At 43.6% G+C, this 18,380-nt stretch overlaps 1 protein-coding gene across 9 annotated transcripts in view; it reads right to left on the bottom strand.

Annotated features, from left to right (window-relative positions):
- HIC2 (HIC ZBTB transcriptional repressor 2) overlaps positions 1–18,380 on the bottom strand; it is a 121,024-nt gene that overhangs the window by 49,920 nt on the left and 52,724 nt on the right. The window contains exon 2 of one of the 9 annotated variants that reach the window (XM_030582556.1): positions 17,571–17,731. The exons of 7 other annotated variants lie outside the window; for them this stretch is intronic. The gene's annotated coding sequence lies outside the window, so the exon portion shown is untranslated. One more of the 9 variants, XM_030582563.1, reaches the window with a different exon arrangement.

The following is an 18,380-nucleotide window of genomic DNA, read 5'->3' as shown; positions in this document are numbered from 1 at the left end:
AAATGAAGACTCAACACACCACTTCTGAAAGGCTGCCGATCCCTGCTCTAGGCCAAGAACTGAGCATCAGCACGTTCCACCCCCTGCATCTGATAGGGACCCCGGGGGAGGTGGTGTGTATGCCATGTTAGCTAGCTTCAGCATAAGCCAAGGAAATACTTTTTATCTCCGTGTAAACACATAGTTCCAGCTAAACAGGTTTCTAATAATGGTTTGGCTGGATACTGTGGATGCCATAGAAAGTGACATGTTCTGAACACCTTCCAGGCCAGGTTTTACTCTGTCAGAAACCCAGTACTGACAGGACCTAGGTTTGGAATATTTGACAGACAAACTGTGTTTGCAGAAAATGCATTTAAACTCAGGCCAGGTCTACACTACAGACTTTAGTTAATGCAAGTTACATGGGCGAACAGCTGCTAACGTTTATACATCACTTGTGCACAGGCATACTTAGCTGTTTGCATGGACACTTGGCGTACTCACCAGGAGCGCTTTTCTCAATGCAGAGTGTGGTGCACCATAGATAGGTATCCCAGTGTGCCACGTGCTGCTATCTAGTGTGAAGCCTTTTCTCAATGTGTTCTGGGGTAGAAATCACTCTCCCAGGAATCTGGGGGTCAAGTTCCCAGCATGCAACTTTCGCCATCTCAGAACATCATTCATATCCCATAATCATTTTGCCTTTTTTTTTTTAAATCCCACAAACCTGTGCAGCACTTTTGGCACTAGTCCGCCTTGCTACAGAGTACATAAATGGCTAACTTTCTAAGAGTATGCAGATGCTAGTGGATCACACTTCACCAATATCCAAGGTGGCTGGTCAGGGAAGGCGCACGACACTTGCATCTGTAAGAACACAGGACTGTTCATAAAGCCGCAGACAAGGGCATTCTTTCCCAACTGAACTGCCCAGAGTTATTCTGGGGGACCCAGACTCCCTCTTGCTCACGAAGTCGTATACCAGCCACCTTGACAGCACCAAGGAGAGATTCAGTTACTGGCTCAGCAGGTGCCAAATGACTGCTGAATGTGCTATTAGAGGATTGATGGGATGCTGGCAGTGAGGAAAAATACCAATGGTTAAGAGCTGCCTCTTGTGGTGGACGCTATCTGAGAGGAAAAGCTGCCACCAGGGTGGAGGGTCAAGGTGGAGCACCTCTTACTTTGAAAAGCCAGACACAAGGGCCGTTACAAGAGCTCAGCATGGAGTTATGCAGCTGAGGGAGGTTTTGAAAAAGCCCTTCAGTGGTCAGCCACAGTAATGTTCTGTGCTGGACTGTTCTCTGTGCTTGGAGAATTGGTGCTGCTAGGAACTATATAGTTACCTGCTGTAAATTTATAAAATGTGTATTTCCCTCAAGCTAGGAATTATGCGGTGCTTGCTGTACACTTACAAGTGTTGTGTGCTTTGAATGCTGCTGTGCATTCTGCAACATTTCTGGTGAACTCAAAGATAATAGTATTCTTCAAAAATAGACATTTATTGACTTGCAAAACCAGTGCAGAAAAACAATGTGCAAAAAACAGCAGGCAATGAAATACAAACTTTAAACTTAACAGAATGGGACTTTGACATTGGAAAGGCAGCAAACATTTCTGCCCATTTCAGTGCACAAATGTAGTCTGTTGTGGCCACATGTACACTGACCTGGAAGAGCCAAGGTTGGTGTACGTGCAGCTGTGGTTTCCCTTGCTGTCACCTAACGTGGAGCAGGAGGACTAAGGATGCAGCCTGTGATGCCACGGGGGGGGGGGGGGGCTGTAGGGAGCTGCTCCAATGGAGTTCTCCAAGGATGGCAAAGGGCGAGAGTATGGAATCTTTGGATCTGTAGGTCAACCAGGGTCTACAGCAGTTGGGTTTGCTCTCTGAGAAAACCCATTACGTACTGGTTCATCTCCCTCTCCTTTTCCTGATGGGATTCCGGGGCCTGTCTCCTGTCCGTTCTTTCCTTCTCCATGCCATCTGCTGTGTTGATCTCCAGGCCATTTGCAGTCCAGTGCAACATTAGCTTGCAGGATCTCCCTGAATATGTCCTCCCTATTCCTCATTCTCCTCCTAGTCAGGGCCAGGAGTTCTGTGAGCAGGGGAGAGGCACCCCTCAAGGCTGCAACAGCAGCAGCTGCTGATAAAAACAGACAGATGTGTCATTGGATTTACAGTCCCAATGGAAAGAAAACAGTTTCAAAACTCCCTTAACCTTGTTCCCATAAACAGTTAATATGAAATGCTTATTGATACTTCAGCTTTGGAGACCAGCCACAAGGAGAGCAGCCCACCCGGGGCAAGGAAGGAATTTCAGTTGCATGAAACAAAAGTTTGGTCCCTGTTCCATGGCTCCATGTGCAGGGCAACGGCACTGAATAGTGGCACTATTTTCCAAGGCGGCAGCAGCTTTAGCAGACGTCTTGCCCAGGAGGGTAACAAAGGCATAGAACACTCAGCTGCCATTGGCTGCCTAGGTCCATATGCCTCTAGCCTGTTTACTGCAGAGTATCTCTCGGATACAAGAGTCTTCCCTATGTACATAAACAAGCTCCATGTGGCTCCTCCGCCAGCCCCCACATCTAATCCAACAGGGGAATGAAGAGCAAGTGCCAGCTCTAACTCATCTGGCGGGAGCAGAACAATGGTGTGGGAAAGCGTCCTACCATGGAGGAAGAAATGCAGCCATCCCTGGAAGTCTTCAGGAGAGAACTGCAGAGTCAGGAGAGGACTGCAGAGTATCTCTGGGATACAAGAGTCTTCCCTATGTACATAAACAAGCTCCATGCAGCTCCCTACCAGCCCCCACATCTAACCTAACAGGGGAATGAAGAGCAGGTGCCAACTCTAATTGATCTGGTAGGAAAACAACAATGAAAAGCAAATACCTTTGTCTTGTTAACCGGGGGATGGGCCAAGTGCCATCTTACAGTTTCAACATTGTAAATGCCTGCTTACCGGAGGTCCCTTCCCCTCCCCTGGGCTTGTCCATGCTCGCCTGCTGGGACTCGCTAGATGGGGGCGAAGTCTCAAACAGGTCCTGTCTTGTGGCATTATTGGGACTCTCATCTCCCTGCTCTTCCTCTTCACAGCAGGGATCTGTGGCTCTGGCTCCTCAGAGGTATCCATGGTGGTCTGCAGGGTCTCCGCCAACTATGGCATGCGGCTTGTTGTAAAAGCAGCAGGTGTGTGGCTCAGCGCCAGATCAATTGTTGGCCTCCCTGGCCTTGTGATATGCCTGGCCAAGTTCCTTCGCTTTCAGGGGGTGCTGATGCTGGTCCCTATTATGCCCTTTTGCTGCATCCCCTGTGCAAACTTTTCATAGGTTTCTATGGCAAGGTGATTTGTGTCGACCTAACTTTTAGGTTTGCCAACTCTGACTAAAGCTATTCCGGGAGATTCCCCTCTCCCACTCCCCCACGACAATGTCATTTTCTTAAAACATCCTATTAAAATCTCCAGGATTGCTTTCAGTAGTCACTGGGAGATGAATGTCAATTCAAGGAGGCTCCAGGCTAATTCTGGAGGGTTGGCAACCCTGCTAATTTTGCTAGTGTTCTATCCCCAATGAAGACAAGGGCCCAAAAAGTATAGCCAATAACACTGTTAAACACAAGACAATAGAAAATAACACTCATGAAGATGTGGAGGATCTTATGAATCTTTGGCCCTGCGCAGCATGATATTTGGTGAAGAGAAGTTATTGCTGCTAAGAGACACAGGCACTTCTGAAAATTTTACCCAAAAGTCACATGGACAGAGGTGGGGGGCGGGGAAGAACTTTGCAATTTGGGATGAATATTTTGAACAGAAACTAAAACAATCACCAACAAACTGGTGTAGAATAAATACAAGAACTCAAATTCGTCCTTTCTGGAGATGAATAAAGACTGACAAGTCTGAAATGACCTGAAATAATAATCTTCCATGTATATGAATATTTCTAAAACCATCCAAGGGACTGGAGAGAGAGAGAGAGAGAGAGAGTTTGCTGCCTCCTAAAGGGGGACCTTTAACTAAAAGGTTGAACAAGATTATAGTGGAAACCCTGAGGATACTCTAAAGTGGTTTTGCTGTGTCTGGGCATATCTTCTAAAAACCATTACTCTTGAGATTTTCCAACAAGCTAATATTTTCCTCCCCAACTTTCCTCCCCCCACCCCTGTTATTAAAAGAACAAATTAAAGTAGTATATTGAATAGAGAAACGGCGGTGGAGAGGTTAAGTAATTTGGCTGAGGTCCCAAAGCATGACCAGTAGAAGAGTACTGTCAAGAATCCAAGTCACCCAACTCGCTGTCCTTTTGTAAAAAATCCAACATAGTAGACAGGCAGTTAAGTAAATTATGTATCTGCATAGCTGAGACTAGAGCACTGATTTTTCAGCTCCCCCAAAGCAAACACAAAACACAATGACCTCTACCACTTGGGCTAAAGCTGCTCCCTCATAGCTTATAATAAGGCCCCTCTTCTTCTGAGGGCCAGCCACTAGAGAATAATATTACAGACATACATAGACAGTACATCATGCACAGATCTACATGGTGGGCTATACAAAATGTAACATTTAAGGTGCCTATCACTGTAGGATCTAAATGCAAATATCATAACACTTTACAGAGACCAGACAAAAGCTCCCTGCCCTGAGCTGCTTGCAATCTGTGTGTTCCAGAGAATCCTACACATGGAAGATAATCATGGTGGCGATTCACTGAGAGAATGATTTAGGTTTGACACTGGAGGCGGCCAGCTGGACTAACTTGTTAAGTGCTGTAGTTCGAGCTTCTCCATTCCATTCTGTTCCACTCCCTTCCCCACCCCACCCCCCCAAAAAAAGGGGTGAGGAGAAGAGGCCAAAAGTCAATGGGAAAACTATGAATTAACAATGCCAATGTCAGGAGTAGGATACCAAAAATATCAAGAGCATCATCATGGGCTCTCACACAAAATAAATTCTACAAGAGCACCTCTTCTCTTCCCCCACACCAGAATCTCACACATTCACTGCCAGTCTTAGAAGCTCATATCAAATTCCAGGCCAAAATAAGTTATAAGCCTGTTGGTTTTTATAGTCAGTCTTAGACAGGACTGTCCTGACACAGCATACACAGATTTTTTTGTAATTGTAGGGATTGTTTATATGTTAGAGGTATTACATGTAAACAAATTAATGGTATAAAATACACAGGTCCTGTCTACACTAACTTTTAAACCAAGTTTATCAGTTACCTGCATAAACAGCTCCAAACACACTGTGTGTTCATACATCACAAGGTTAATCCTTGTTTGACAACTGGCAACTTACAGTATTCCACCCCTGCCAGAAGACACAACTGTCTTCCTAGAACCAGTTCAATGCAGTTTTTTGCACCGTGAAGAGAACAGCTCCCCCTACACACACTATTATGCATGTGCAATTTTGCTATTTTTATTCCTCCTCAACTAATAGTAATAAGGTATCAGGGTGTAATACCCCAGGCACTGCTAATGCTGCTCTATCTGTAGGTCTTTCAAGAATACCTCTGAGAGGGTATGGGATTGTTCCAGAATGCAATTATATCCAGTTAGCCAGTGTAATAGGTGTGTCCACACCAAGGAAATGAACATACCAGTTGTGCTGTGAAAAGAGCTGCTACGTGGACATAAAACTAACTTATGTCTATTACAACACATGCAGTTGAGACAAGAACTAGTTAAAAAGCCATGGTTGTACTTGTGGCATAGACGGCCTTATACATATGTGACATTTTTCCACTTTAAAACCTCTGGACCAATTTTCTTCCAATTTGGCTTATTCCTCAGACCTAAGGGAGGTCACAAGTCAAAGGGATGTTTGAGCTTTCTATGTTCCTCCATTTATTAAGTGATTAGGGTAAAAGACTGATCCAAAAAGGGTGGCAAAATGCCTAGCACATTAGGGATGCTAGGCATTATTGACTAAATTAAATACACGACAAATTCTCTCCCCTCCCTCCACTAGACAGAAGCAGGTATAAATAATAAAAATCCCTTTAATTTAAGGGAGTCAAGATAGAAAACTTCATGTATTATGTCCAACTGAAAGGGGAAATGGGGGCAGGGGGAACACACACACTGAAATTCAGCCTTCACTACAGTGTGCACAAACCTATGTCCACTGCAAGGTGAAGGCTTGTCACGCGCAATTGCATTAACACGTTCATAAAGAAGTGTTCACATGGGCTCTGCATGCTTTCAAGGGAAGTACAAGTCAGGCCAAGTTCGGAATCCTCCAACTTATGCAGTTTGAATTACAGCAGTCCAAAACTAAATTCCTTTGTGGAACTCAGATTCAAAAAACCTCCCCAAACTTGGATTATCTAAGGATTTTATCATAAAACCAGAGAGGAGTGATATTTATTGACATGCCAAGAGTCCTGCAGCACAAGAAATTAGGAAAACCCAGAATACAGATACACCTAAATATCGTAACAAACCACCATTTTGCTTTATATAATGTAATCTTCCATGTGGGGCTGATCGCATTGCCTATTAAGGTTGCTTGATACGTTTCATCATAAGATGGTGTTTTCAGTTGCTCATAATTTTATCAGTTTTTAACTGACTGGGCTGAAGTTTTCCATGCTGTGTCTGCCTCAGACTGATTTATTTATTATTTTAAGAATTTCAAGGAAAACAGTTCAGCCATTGCCAAGGGAGGGGCATGGGGGAAAATATATTGTTTGGCCCATATTAAATTCTGGCAAACTCTTCTTTGAAAAGCTCTAGTCCCCGTAATGTGTTAAAGATAGAACTTGACTTTTAGCACGGGGGTGGCCCTGGTGAAAATCTGACCAAATTTGGCCAAGTTCTGGAGACTTTTTTGGATGGGGGAAGGGGAAGGTTCTCGTGCTCAGACTTCAGATTTTAGCAGCGTAGTTACTTCTATCATTAGTAATATCTTTTCCAGAATGGCTACTTTGGTAAATTGTCAAGTATAGACAAACCCTCAGACTCTGTCAAATACCTGTGAAACTCACTGGCAAAGTGTCACATCCTCCTCTACTGCTGGTCCACACAGGGTAACAGCCTACTACAGTTATCAGTTACTCTGTTTGCTGAAGTGGCAAAGGTCTGTGTGGTGCACCTAAAGATTCCAACCCTGCAGATGACCCACTTACGTGTTAATATGATTTATGATGGAATCAGCTTTCTCAGGTGTTTTCTTTTTTCTAAAGTAGGCCATTAAAAAGACAAGTATCAGGGGGTAGCCGTGTTAGTCTGGATCTGTAAAAGGAGCAGAGTCCTGTGGCACCTTATAGACTAACAGACGTTTTGGAGCATGAACTTTCGTGGGTGAATACCCACTTCATCGGATGCATGTTGAAGTGGGTATTCACCCACGAACGCTCATGCTCCAAAACGTCTGTTAGTCTATAAGGTGCCACAGGACTCTTTGCTGCTTTTATTAAAAACACACACAACCATGTTAAAAGGACATTAATGTTGCAAAGTCAAGCACTCAGAAGTTAGGAACTACCAGCAGTTTTACTATGGTGTTACTTAGCAGTTTACTAAGGCATCCTTAGTTAGGAAATGCCAGAATTAAAGTTGCTTGTGCAGCCTTAATTTGGTCCCCTTACACATATGCTGCTTTCAACTACCTGAAAGGGGGTTCCAAAGAGGATGGATCTAGACTGTTCTCGGTGGTACCAGATGACAGAGCAAGGAGTAATAGTCTCAAGTTGCAGTGGGGGAGGTTTAGGTTGGATATTAGGAAACGCTATTTCCCTAGGAGGGTGGTGAAGCACTGGAATGGGTTACCTAGGGAGGTGGTGGAATCTCCTTCCTTAGAGGATTTTAAAGTCAGGTTTGACAAAGCCCTGGCTGGGAAGATTTAGTTAGGGATTGGTCCTTCTTTGAGCAGAGGGATGGACTAGATGACCTCCCGAGGTCCTTTCCAACCCTGATATTCTATAATTCTACGATATGCATGAGCACATTCTTTTTCCCCCACAGGCCCCCTGCCTCATTCAGTGCAAGGATGGATGGCACTCACTTAATGAGCAGCTATTCACGATTTTGTTTTCTCATTGCACAACGTGTGGCCCTGTGTCTTATTCATTGTATTCTATCCAAACCCTGCTCTGAGGCAGAGTCATCAATTTCCACAGTGGTTTTTCTATGGTGCTCATCACTATAGGCTCAGTATTTCAGAAACATTCATGAATTTCTTTTCACAACACCCTGTGAGCTGAGGGAATGCTATCCCCCTTTTGCAGCTGGGAAACTGAGTCAGATTAAAGGTCAAAATTAGCACTGAGTTTAGGTGTACTGTTTGAGATGTCTAGGCCCTCGGAGCACTTATCATATTGTACTTCATTTGTTCAAAGCAGAGCTCAGCTGCTTCAGTTGCAGCTGTGGGTGCTCAGCACTTCTGCACGTCAGACCTGGGGAGGGGTCTCAAGCTGGGCATGCAGAAAATGAGTAACAGACAATTAGTGAGCAACTGTGCAATGTTTAGTTTAAGTGACTTAACTAGCATCACACAGGAACTCTGGCAGAGGCAGCAATAGTCACATTCTCCAGCAGTCAGCTGTCTTAACTGTGACACTGTCCCTTCTCTTCCTGCAATCCCCGGCCTCACTCATTACACTCCTTCCAACTGCTGCAATAAGCAAAGCATGGGTCCCACAGACATACATAACCTGAATCATCCCCAGAGCAAGTCCATCCGCCATGTATGAGACAAGCATCCGATGAGGAAAAAATACTATGATCATGTAACTAAAGCCTGTATCAATAATGCATATGCACAAAAGGCTGAATTAAGGTTACACAGGCAACTTTAATAGTGGCATTTCACAACTTGAATTTGCAACCTTACTAATGTTCTTTTAATATAGTTTTGTGTGACTGCTTTTGAAATAACATTTACAGACCCTCTGTTAAAACACAAACTTGATTTTTCTCAGTTGAAGTTGCCTGGTTTGGGGGCTGTTTAAGGCTATAAAAAAAAACTGGAGCCTGAAGCAACTTTTGTGGGTTCATTTCCCCAGGGAACAGCATAGCTAAGAGGAATAGTCAACATAAAGGCGAGTGGAAAATTATAGTACGTGTACATCAAATAGGGTCACAGAAGGAAACAAACCAGTTCCAATCTCTGGATTCCATAAATCCCTGTTCCATGTGCCCTCTGGCACCACTTCAGAGTAACCTGGGGAAGAGGCATGTTTACCTGTTTCAGTGTATGCTATTTCCTCAGTGGCTACAGAAACAGGCACAGAGGATCGCACTTGGACCAGCCATTGTAGTTCCTGACCAGATTCTTGCAAAGGGTAAACTTTGTTCTTTTCCTCCCCTTCAGAACAAACAGCCCGTGCTTATGCCCTCTCTGTCTTCTTTGAGCAACTAATATCAGGAGATTTACATTCAGGGCAAGAGCCCATACTGGCAGGAGAGGAAAGTGCTTCTGAGAAGGAGGGGGAGGTGGGTAGAGGGAATAGCCTACAGTTTCTTGGCTTGTGATCAGCAAGCTGGACGCATTCTGTGGAACTAGGCCAAAGTATTAGTTATATTCAAAAGAATATTTGAATCCCAGCTCAAGGGAGCCTAGTTTGTGGCTCTCATTTATGCTGAACATCAATTGAATATCAAACCACATTTTCTGCCTTCTGAATAATAAAGCTTAATAGCTTGGGACTCCCATATGGCCTATTGTTAAGATATTTCCAAACACTGGCTGCTGTTTTATTTCTGAAGGAAGGAAGACTTCTCCCTCCTCCAAGCTTTACTTGGTAAAAAGAGGCATGTGGCAAAATAAAAATAAAGTGCATCAAAAGTTTTGAGAGGGGCTTAAAAATGAAGGGGTCGAAAAGATGGGAAATACATTTTGAAATGTAAAGGGGGGGTGGGGCGGAAGGCCACTATCTCATACAAACGCGTGTTTCAGGCACAAGCAGCTGGTGCCACCAGCCTCTGCAGTACTGAACAGGGGGTGTAGAAGCTTTCAGAGCCCACAAGCTGCCCTAACAAAGGAGGACCACACAGATTCAAGCCATTCACAAAAGGAGCCAAGCTGATTATTTGATGATTACTTACAAGGGAGCTTGGCTAGTAATGTAGGCAATAATACTGGAGAAACCTGTTCAATGTGTAACCTGGGTTTGTCTTTTCACAAGTCCTTCTTTACTCAGCTACTCATTCTCAGAGGGCACTGCTGATGGATGAAATGTATCAGTTTTCTACACAAGACACTACTTTTGTTAACAATAATAATACAATAATAATAAATGCTTCTACAGTGCAATATGCACAGGCACTATTTTATCTGAACATCCAGGTGAATGCAGGAAGTATTTTTATTCACACTTCACAGACAGGACGATGAGGCAGAGAGATGTTAGAAAACTTGCCCAAGGTCAGAGTTGTGGTCAGAGCTAGGATTGGAATTAGGCGTTCCCCACTTCCCGTCCTGTGTTCAGACCACTTGGCCACAAGTCCCTCTTTGAAAAAGAGTAAATCAGTTTGTAATGTAACAAAATTTGACGAGTATGCCCAGGCACCCAGTTCCATTCAGTACAGGGCAGCAACCTGCTCAGAAACCTCTTGAGTCTTATACTCCCGACACTGCTGCAGAGGGAGCACCACTGGGCACCCAATTGAACAAACTCCTGCTCCCAGCAAGAAGCACCACAAACTGGCCCTAAGGGGGCGCTATCCAGGACTCCTCACTGAGGAAGATGAAGCCCTGCATCTTGACCATCCATGGTGTAACATACTGGACTGTGTTTAAGCGAATGATCCAGGAAGATAAGAGTTCTCGTACCAGACAGAGGTATGGGAGCAGAGCAAGACTCCAAGGAGCTAAGGGGGCAGGAAGGTTAAGGAGAAACTTTTTTCCTCCTGCTGTTGCCACTGCTTCACCTCTGCCCCACAGCAACTTCTCACTCCTGCCTCCTCCCTTCCTCTCATGTTCTGCTCTAGAGAAGAACCAGGTTTTAGGAACCAGCTGCCTTGACCCTGTAGCTCACAGCTGTCACCTGCCTCCTCCCTAGAGCTATGCAAAACCCAGAATTTCTATCCCACAGGGAATTCTGACATTTCAACATTTGTCTTCATCCCAAGTCAGGGCACAAAGTTGAAATTCTGAAACTTTTAGCAGAACAGAAATTCTGAAAAACTTGTTTCCAAAAAGTTGTAATGTTTCAATTTGACATTTTCCCTCAAACCAGTCAGACATTCCCCAAACTGAAGTTATTTAGTTTCAGTTTATTGAACTGAGCTGAAATGTTTCATTTCCAGTCAGTGTGCTATTAAACCTCAGCCTCAGGAAAATCTGTATTTCATCATGGGAAGGCATCATCCTCCAGGGATTCTGGCCCATAGAGGATAAAGGTGGCCTGAACAACAACTCCCATAAGGCAAAGCGCTGCCCGGGAAATGCAGTTTAATGTTTTATTTCAGATCAGTTTAACAAAACAAAAAAAACAAACCTGCTTGAACCAACCCAACATTATTTCATTTTGATTTTCCTAATTGGAGGGGAAAAGCTGAAGATTTTCAACAAAATCAATTTTCCCTGCAGAAGACTTTGATTTTGCAGAAACTGCATTTTCCGTTGGACAATCATTGACAGAATTTCCAAGTAGCTCTGTGTCTCACCATGTGTAAGTGGCACTTCTGGGAAGCATAACACAGGCTCAAGGGGCACAGAAGGTATCCTAAAACCCCAGGTACACCTTTACCCACTAGCTACAACCTGCATCCACGTCCTTGGCACCTATTCCCAGCTGTCATTACCTTCATAAAAAGTTCCATCAAATTTTACATAGAAAGATAACTTCTCTGTGGAGTTTCCTGGATCATCCTATAATAAATTCTCTCTGCACTGTAGAATTCTGGGATACCTTAAAAATAAGCTATTGATTGAAGCTCATGCTGTATCACAGAAATTTTTCTAAAACAGTATTTTAGACTTGGGTCAGTTTCACACCTATGGAAAGGGTCTTTAGAAATTGGAGTAAACACCTCTCCCCTCCTGACCTCATTCTGTCATAGAATATCAGGGTTGGAAGGGACCTCAGGAGGTCATCTAGTCCAACCTCCTGCTCAAAGCAGGACTAATCCCCAGACAGATTTTTGCCCCAGATCCCTAAATGGCCCCCTCAAGGATTGAACTCACAATCCTGGGTTTAGCAGGCCAATGCTCAAACCACTGGGTTATCCCTTCCCCGCCATCCCCTGAACGATGGTGAGATTGAAGACCACAAACACTTTTTTTCTATCCATATACTGCATATTTTTATTATACACACACACACGGCACTAATATATCTTGACTTTTAATCATCATAAAAATCCAAAAGGATTGGAGGATCAAGATCATGGTAAGAATAGACTGTGGGGTTTGGAAAGAATTTTGAGACCCCCCGCTATAGAAGTTACTCAACACAGGTGCCTGTAGGTGGATCCCATCCTTCTACTGCTTGAGCTGTTGATACTGCCTCTGCCCAGTGAGTGAAGAAGCGAGTGTGTATGGAGGTTCTTTATGTTGCAAGTTCTTTCTTATCCCACATGTATGTGTCTAGATCATCAATAACGACACAATGGAGGATTCTACTGTAAGAACGGGTGCAGGGTTACCCAGCCACTGTAAACAGCAAGATGCTACATGAGGACCAATGTGCATTGTCATTTTTAGTAGTTTTCCCTCTATAAAAGTAGTATAGTGTATTCCTAATTCTTGTCCATCTAAGGGAAGGGGAAATGGGATGTGCATGTATTTTGATTTACTTCTTTAAAAAACACTTAGCCCACAGAATTCCAGTGTTGGAAACTGTAATAAACCTCTTTATAAACCCCATAACCTTGTGACTGTTTTATAATTGTAAGGAATCCTAACCAGAGAAAGATTTAGTCTAGCTGTGATCTGCCCTCAAACATATTAATCTGTCACATCTAATATAAAGGCAACAAGGAGACTAACTTTTTCACAGAGTAACTTATACAGACTGAGTATGGATTTGATGGGATCTTAAATTACCCCTGAAGCCAGAGTAAATTTCTCAGCCCAGCACCTACTAGCCCAAGGACTAAGCCTACTAGCCAGAGTGGAAAAAATACCTGTGTTTTTATTCATTATTTTAAGCCTTCGATGCATGTTTTACAGTTGTATTTTACTGCCGTTGGACGTTCTCCATATGGCTGTGACACACATGACCAGCTTTCTTTTTATTTCCTCCTTTAGCTGGGATATTTGATTTTTCTGACTACAGAAAGATATGTGGTGAGGGATGGGGCCTTTGCTACCATGCCTTCCCCAAAGCTATGCTGCCTGAAATGTAAAGGAATACAATAACCATGCATTGTATACAACATTTTTAATATCAATTCCCTACTTAATATTGGAAATGTTAGTTTTTCCTTTTCTAGCTTCATTCCACTTTCTTTCCTAGCACAGATCATAGGATACGTCTTGCCTTGTTTTTTAGGGTATGTTTCATCTTTCCTTTCCCCACACCCCCACCTCTCTATTTTCTCTCTCCTGCTTTCTCACCTGAAATCTCAGTCCCCTGCTTATCTTCTCTAGCTTAATAATTCAAATATTATCTAGATCTTAAATCTCTCCCTTCTTTCTCCTACCCACTCACACACTCTCCTGTTCGCTGAAGGGAACTGAGTTCTTGGCCACTCCACATTTGGTTCCTTTCTATCCTCCAAAGTAGTAGCAACTGTTTCCTAAGACATGCAACTCCCTCCTTTCCTCCAGAAAGGAAGGCAGCAGCTCACTCAATCCTCCTGTCCCTGGACCTGCCACTCAGCCCTCTAACCGATCACCCTGCAAGAGCGGTTAAGTAGGTTTTTCCAAACAGAGATTAAGAGATAACCCTGAATGCAATTTATAGTTACTTGTATATTGAAAGAGCTAGACCTGAAACCCACTACTGATGCATACAAAGTCTTTTGGTGTTGAAGCAGGGAGTCCTGGTTTCAACAGCTGCAAGACCAATGAAACCAAGTGTTTCAGCTCAGCTGACTTAGTGAGATACTGAAGAGGCTTTTCTACATTCTTGCATAGTGCCTTAGTACAGACGCCTATGGCAACGGAAGCGTTTTTTCTGAACAATGTTGGCTAGGTCAGCAGAGCCCTCTTAGGTTGACATAAGCTCCAATGTAGATGGAACTACATCCGCATAGCTACATTGGTCAGGGGTGTGGGTTTTTTCCATATCCAGGACTTATGCCGCAATGCCCACATAACCTTTCATAGTAGGCCTGGCCTGAGGTTCTTAGTACTAGTCACCCAAGGTAGGGTAATCCCCTCAAGAACTTCAGAACATACTGGGAGGGACACTGGTTCGTGTGGTGAATAACTATAGCCAGGAAGCAGTTTCCTACTGCTTCAAACATGAATTCCTTCTGCGAGCAGGGAGCCAGTCACCTCCGTGCTCAATATTAAATTGTAACATTATTAGTGCCTAGGATGAACTTTTAGTTCCACTCTACAGCAATGGACAGACTACGACATGTTGGAGAGACAGGAGAGAAAAAAATATCCAGGTGTGAGACGCTTATTGCTCTGGCCACTGCAAAAAATCAAGGCTTGAGCGCACATTTTTGCCTGATTGCATAGCTGTCTCTGCTACCCATCTAATCTGCTTAAAAAACTGGTTTTGAAGGATATGGTTCAGACATACCAGTCGTGTAAGGGGCGGGGGAGGAGGGATAGAGGAGAAGTGCTGCAGCTGCAAAAGATAAAATAGAGACAACTAATTTTCTCAGAGGTTGCAACACAAGCTCTCTCCCCCTCCTCCACATACAGTCAACTGCACTGGGTGGATAAGCTAGAGATTCTACAGTGTAAGCAATAAGGCACAACAAGGCGTGAGAGCCTCTCTCTCCGCCCCTTTCCCTAATACCCATGCCCTTTGGGGGTGCAGTGGAAAGCAAAAGGCTGGAAGCCCAGCCACCAGAAAGAGGGAGGTGACAGAAATACCTGTCCTGGCTCATTTCAACTGTGATACCACTTTCATGGTGGGGTGGAACGAAATACATGTCACTAGATATTATACTGAGACAATATGCGGATGAGTTGCAACTTCTGTTTGATGGTTCGGTTTTGAACCCCTAATGTGTGATCAGATTGCTCCTATTATCCAGGACATTTTTGCAAACTCCAGCACAAATTCGTTGAGCCATGTGTCCTGGAAATTAAACAGATGAAGGAGGGGAGGGAAATCCACTGCATTTTTTGGTGACAATATCTGAAACTTACACATGGAAATCTCATTTTATAGTCGCTGCCATCTCTAAACTACGGCTGCATGATAGATGGGGTATAATTTTAAGTGGCCCTTGAACAAAATTAAATATGCCAAAAATTTCAGTCTAAAAAAAGGTAGGGGTGTGTGTGTGTGTATTATATAATGAATGGGTCACCAATTGAAGATTAAGCAGCAAAATTAGTGGACCAGATTCTGGTTGCACTTACATCACATCAGCTAAGTTACTCCAGATTTACAGTAGAAAAACTGAAATCAGAATCCTACCCAGCACTTTAGGAAGGCAGCCGCATGTAGAATTTCAAACCAGTTTGCTTTGTTTCAGAAGTGTAAGTTCCCCTTATCAGAGGGGCTAATGGCCTTTAGCAGCTGAAAAAAGACTTCCAAAAATTAGCCATGTGGTTTTTTTTTTCCTCTTCTTTGTGATGGCTAAAGAAAGTATAGAATATATACTAGTATTTGTCACTTTCTCAAAGTTGTGTTTTTTCTCTGCTTGTTGTCTTCCTCTTCCCCCTCCCTCCTTGGAAATATCAGGAATGTGATACTAGTCATTGGGGGGGTCTCTGCGGATGTATTTTGTGAGTGTGGACTCCTTAATTGAAGGTGCAAGTGTACCCAGTTTTTAACAAAAAAACTTCCTCTCCCCAAAATGAGAGCTTTTGAAGTTAAATAGGTGTTAATGAAAAGAGCCTGAGTCTGACTAAAAATCCCTTCTCCCACGTAACTGTTCAAACGATCACTGTCGTGACTCTTGCAATGTCACCATTTCATTCACTCTCAAGTCCTCAGAATCTTTCAGGCTGTATTTTTTTTTTCCTCCTATCAAAAACCTGACAAGGTTCCAAGTGCAATTCTAGCCACCCAGCCCTGTTTGCTGCTCAAGGCATTCCAAAACCATCTCCTCCTGGCCCCCCAGTCTTTAGGTGTATTAAACTCCAGCTGGCTGAAGTAAGCAGATATTATAGATGTAAATGGCAGTCAAAATACAGCCAATGCAGGGAGGCTTAGAACATCTGATATCGGGAACACCCAATCAACTAGCAGCACAGCGCATTGTGTTGATAGGGCAAAACCCCACACGCTTCTGCTGAAGCACAAAGCTAAAAGACCGAGTATTTTTCACTATCCAGAGAAGTGCTGTCTTTTCTCCTGCTTGGCCCCCCTCCTCAGCACAGCGTACAATTCCGAAAAATCATCAGAAAAAAGTATGTGAGACTCTAGATAACACGACTAGACCTTTGTATTTAAATCGTTCACTTCACTCAAGAATCTCATAGCACTTGGCAGTGCTGTTGCGAGGTTAGAGGACTTGCCCAAGGTCACAAGGCAATAAAGAGGGAAATTGGACAGAGCCCAGACTTCTCCAGTTCTGAGCCCACTCCCCTAACCTCTAGGCCAGAGGCGTCAAACGGTGGGGTCTGCAGCCAGATCACGCTCAGCTGATGGACCTGTCTGGCCCTTTGACATTCAGATACTGGAAAATCTGAAGCTTTTATTTTGAAAAAAGCATTTCTAGCCTTCCTGGTTATGAAGGTAACAATCCAAATAAGTGTGAAATCCTGAAGCAGCATCCTTCCATGTCTGCAGGCAGCCAGAAAGATGTGGACTGCCCACCCCCCATTAATCTCATTAGGATATTGACCCTGAAGCCCAATGACAACACTTCAGTGATCAGCAATTAAGTAGTTAATGCTTACATTTGAGCAGATGGAATGGGAGTTACTGTAGGGAAGAACAGAGGTGGCACAGACAGGGAAGACAGAGAAAAGGGAAAGGAAGATGGGAAGATGACAAAAGGCACAGAAACAGCAAAGATCCTGAAGCACAGCATAATTTCCCCCCTCAGTGCTGATTAGCAACCAAACCATGCAGCTTCTAAGACCCTGTGCAGACTAAGCTGGTCAGGACACTTTAGCTACCACCACATTTCTAAATCCAAGTCCAAGCATTCAAGTCTATACAGATCCTGTTTCTGATGACATCACAGGGACTAAGAGCAAAGCTAAAATGTGATGTGAGATCACTGAGATGACAAGCAATAGAGAGCAACTTGCATCTATGTTCTGGTGTATTTTATAGTCAATAGACAAGAATAAACTGTACTACTCAGACTGAAGGTTGCATGTGGAAGAGTTAATTTCCAATTTCTAGTATCATTTTGCAGTTAGACATTACCCCGTGGCTAGTATTCTCTCTGATGCTCCATCCAAAGCCCCATTACCCAGTGAAAAAAGGGATTCAACCACTAGTTTGCACTCCCCTCGAACTTTCTAAATCAGAGGATTTCATATTGCTTGACAATCAACCACTCACCTACCTTGAGCGCAGCTATAAATATTATACCTGTTTGACAGACGGGTAAACAGTCCCTCTGAAGTCACTGAGATTGCAAAGCTGTGATTGAGGGCATATTTGATCCAAAGATGTTGACTTCAGTGTGAGTTGCGGGTGCTCATCATTTCTGGAATAAAACTACGGCACTCAGGAGTGGATGGCCATTGTATCTACATGGGGAATAAATATTTAATAATGCGCTCTTCCATCTAGCAATGGTCTAACACAGAGGTTCTCAGACTTTTGTACTGGTGACCCCTTTCACATACCAAGTCTTTGAGTGCGACTCCCCCTTCTACATTAAAAACAGTTTTTTATATACTTAACAGCATAGATTCATAGACTCTAGGACTGGAAAGGACCTCGAGAGGTCATCAAGTCCAGTTCCCTGCCCTCATGGCAGGACCAAATACTGTCTAGACCATCCCTGCTAGACATTTTTCTAACCTACTCTTAAATATCTCCAGAGATGGAGATTCCACAACCTCCCTAGGCAATTTATTCCAGTGTTTAACTATCCTGACAGTTAGGAACTTTTTCCTAATATCCAACCTAAATCTCCCTTGCTGCAGTTTAAGCCCATTGCTTCTTGTTCTATCATTAGAGGCTAAGGGGAACAAGTTATCTCCCTCCTCCTGATGACACCCTTTTAGATACCTGAAAACTGCTATCATGTCCTCTCTGTCTTCTCTTTTCCAAACTAAATAAACCCAATTCTTTCAGCCTTCCTTCACAGGTCATGTTCTCCAGACCTTTAATCATTCTTGTTGCTCTTCTCTGGACTCTCTCCAATTTCTCCACATCTTTCTTGAAATGCGG

The sequence above is a fragment of the Gopherus evgoodei genome, chromosome 13, assembly GCF_007399415.2.
Source record: "Gopherus evgoodei ecotype Sinaloan lineage chromosome 13, rGopEvg1_v1.p, whole genome shotgun sequence".
NCBI classification, from domain to species: domain Eukaryota; kingdom Metazoa; phylum Chordata; order Testudines; family Testudinidae; genus Gopherus; species Gopherus evgoodei.
The sequence above is the reverse complement of the archived record's forward strand: the minus strand, read 5'-3'. Positions and strand labels throughout refer to the sequence as shown.